We start from the raw sequence: 3828 nt of genomic DNA on the forward strand, positions 1-3828 counted from the left end.
GAATTAGGGTAATCTCAGAAACTGGTAACGGTTCCAACCTAGCTTTCCATCTATCAGTGTCTAAAACAGGGGTAGAATCTAATAGAGCATTCACTTGTTCAATAGTGCTATCGTCATCAAAATCTAAACCAAAATGGGATAGACAACTTTCTAATGGGTCTTCAAATAAAATGTTAGGTAATGACTTCTGAACTAAGGCTTCTATCATGTTCACCTCTTCAACACATGTGTCATCTAGCTCATAAGGTAGCTTACTGACATTAAAAATGTTCATCTCTATAGTCATATTACCAAAAGATAAATTCATCACACCATTTTGACAGTTAATGATCGCATTAGACGTAGCTAAAAATGGGCGACCTAAATCACATGTATCTGGTTCTCTGGGTCAGGGACAGGTTGGGTATCTAGGACCACGAAATCCACTGGATAAATAAACTTGTCGACCTCAATAAGAACATCCTCGATAACACCTCGAGGGATTTTAACAGACCTATCAGCTAACTGCAGTGTCATCTGAGTAGGTTTCATTTCACCAAGTCCTAGCTGTAAGAATACATGGAATGGCAGTAAGTTCACACTGGCTCCTAAGTCAAGTAAAGATTTTTCTACCCGGAAGTTACCTATTGTGCAAGCAATGGTAGGAGAACTTGGGTCTTTGTAATTTGGAGTTGTGGTGTTCTGAATGATTGAACTTACGTGACTAGCTAAAAAGGATTTCTTATGGACGCTAAGTTTTCGCTTTCGCGTACACATATCCTTAAGGAACTTGGCATAAGCAGGAATTTTCTTAATTGCATCTAATAAAGGAAGGTTTATGGTAACTTGCTTAAAAACCTTCACTATGTCATTAAAGTTCGATTCCTTCTTTGTTGGTACTAATAGCTGAGGAAATGGGCTCTAGGCACAGAATCAGACCTCTCAAGAACTGAGTTGGCATCATCAGAAATTTTATCAGTTTCCTTAGCTAGTGGTACTGAGGGGTGAACTACAATATGTTCACTATCGGGCATGGTTACCTGATTGTCTACTATTCTACCACTCCTAAGGGTTCTAATAACATTCAATGATTCGATGGTTTTGTACCTACTTCAAGAATTCCTCTAGGATAGGGATTAGTCTGACTAGGGAACCTACCATTATCTCTCTCACTTAAGGTCTTAGCTATTTGGCCGACTTGAAGTTATAACTTAGCAAGGCTTTGAGCATTAGTTTGAAAATTCTGCTTGGTTTCCTGTTGAAAACTAACATGGCTCTGTGCTTACATTTCCTGAGTTTTTGCTAACATCTTAATAGATTCCTCTAAGCTAGTCGTTTTATTTTCTGGGCCTGATGTATTCCTAGTGTAGCCAAAACCTGGGGGAGCATTAGAATTATTAGACTGACCCTGACTCTGGCCCTTAGACCATGAAAAGTTCGGATGGTTCATCCAACCAGGATTATAGGTTTCTGAATATGGGTCAAACTTCTGACGATTATCAAACCTAGTGTTATTATATAGAGCATTGGCTTGCTTTTCATTATTCTGGCCTTCCCAAAAAGGCTCCAATATACCACTAGTGTTCCCACTTATAAAGCTTCTAACCTTTTCGCTATAGCAGCAATTTTGGCATCTGATTCATAGCCTCCTTCTACCCTATTAACGTTTCCTCTGCCGAGAAGAATTGTTTTCTGGGGTCCCTTACTACTTTCCTATTGTTGGGTATTTTCGGCGACTTCATGCAAATATGTCATCGCGTCATCAACTGTTTGGTTCTCAAATCCACCAGTACACATAGATTCTATTGTGGTTGTGGTGGGATAATCTAAACCCTCATAAAGGATCTGAACTAACCTAACATTTTCTAAACCATGATGAGGACATTGGGCTAATAAATCATTGAACCTTTCCAAATACCTATACAAAGTTTCTCCCTCCTGTTGAGAAAACGTGTAGATTTGCGTCCTAATAGACGATGTTTTGTGCCTAGGGAAAAACTTATTCAAAAAGGCAAATGTAAGTTGTTCATACGTTTCGATTGAACCGGAAGCCAAACTATATAGCCACGATTTAGCTTTATCTTTCAGGGAAAAGGGGAATAACCTAAGTTTCAAAGCATCATCATCTAAGTTTCTAATCCCGAGGGTACTACAAATTTCCTCAGAGTCCCTAACATGGAAATAGGGGTTTTCATTTTCTTTCCCTAAAAAGATTGGGAGCAGCTGTAAGGTCCCAGGTTTAAGTTCATAAGTTTCTTGCGTCTCAGCTAACCTGATACATGAGGGACGAGTAGTCCTAGTTGGATTCAACAAATCTTTCAAAGTTGCCATTTCTGGCGCTATCGGAGCAACATGGATTCTCTCCTCAGTCAAAGGACGTTCAAAAACAGACTCTTCAAAAGTCGGACTCTCTAGATTAAGGTAATCGAGACGCTTCGAACTACTAGGTTTCTCTTTAACAAATCTACCTAGTGCGTCTCTTTTACGTTCAGGCATACAATAGAATTTTCTAAATTGGAAGGGTAAGCAAACACAGATCAAGGCCGACTCAACCAAATCAAACCTATTGATTTCTAGCAAACAAAAAGCATGATGGCTCCACTTAGATTGTTTCTAGACCAGCTTCTAATCCTTCGAACGGGAATTCGTTACAATTTAAGCAAACCCCTCTGGAATCAATCCGAGTTAACGTAAGTTGAATAGAGGCGAGGGAAGCTCGGTGGAGCTTTGATACCCAAGGCCTCACCGGTATTACAAGGCGGCGCAGTCACGCATTCAACTTACAGAAACCGTCAAGAACTTCGAAGTATGCTTAAAAGAGTAACCAATATTTTTCGAATGACTTTCCTGTTAAGCTCGTTACCCTATCGGTCTCGTTCTAGTCAAAATTTTAGGCTTAGGTTCGCGTAGGTTACGTGTTCCTAAAGCGGGCAAGAAGAGAACGGTGATGAAATCCGAACCCTTATCTTGTATGGCCAGGCCTTGCCCTTTACTAGAAAAATAAATGTCGTATTCAGTCCTCAACATATATGCATACGAAGGAGTCCAGTAACTCGCTGACAGGGGATTCGCGAGTGTTTAGAATCTTACCTCCCGTTCCAGACGGGGGATGAATCGGTTGTAGTCGACTCGGGCCACTGACTCCGATGTCAGTGTACGAACCCAAGGTGCAGAGACAATATCGTAATTGTCCTCCTTCTCTGCAAACAGTTTATATTTAAAGTACCCTTCCGTAGGGTAATAAAAAAAATAATGTCCCAAAGTCCAAAAGTCCAAAAAGAAAAGAAAAATTACAAAAAAAAACCCTAATACAGTTTTTTTTTCTAAAAGAAAATAAACAAACCCTAAACTAAAATTGTCTAAAATAAAATTGTCTTCTTTTCTGTTCTTTTTGCTTTAATCTTTAGCTCCAAGTCTTTATGAAATCACCAAACTCTTTGGCTCAATTTTCTTTATGATCCAGAACCTGTAGACACAAGATAAATACCCAAAAGCATAAAAAAGAACAAAAGTAATAAAAAAATAAAAATAAAATAAATCTAAAACCCTAAAAACTAGTCCGGGTCGGCGGCGCCAAAAATTGATGTGATTTGTAGATAATGGTAAAAAGTGATTCGATCCTCGAACTTGTGAAGGATAACTTTATACTTAAATTCAAAACTAAATAGAAAACTCACTAATAATTATAAGAAACACTGACAAAGTTGGTATCAATATTAAAAGAACACTGAGGCTAAGATTCAACTATTTTCCAAGTTTAAGGTGATTTAATCCAATCTTTGTATTCATGCAATTTTCTCGTTCAATTTGATTCTTACTATTGTGACAAGTAGATTTTCAAAAGCAATA

At 38.4% G+C, this 3828-nt stretch overlaps 1 pseudogene; it reads left to right on the forward strand.

The window, feature by feature from the left end:
• Positions 1-1846: 1846 nt before the first annotated feature.
• Positions 1847-1946, forward strand: LOC113333821 (annotated as a pseudogene).
• Positions 1947-3828: the final 1882 nt, after the last annotated feature.

The sequence above is a fragment of the Papaver somniferum genome, unplaced genomic scaffold (genome assembly GCF_003573695.1).
Source record: "Papaver somniferum cultivar HN1 unplaced genomic scaffold, ASM357369v1 unplaced-scaffold_133, whole genome shotgun sequence".
NCBI classification, from domain to species: domain Eukaryota; kingdom Viridiplantae; phylum Streptophyta; class Magnoliopsida; order Ranunculales; family Papaveraceae; genus Papaver; species Papaver somniferum.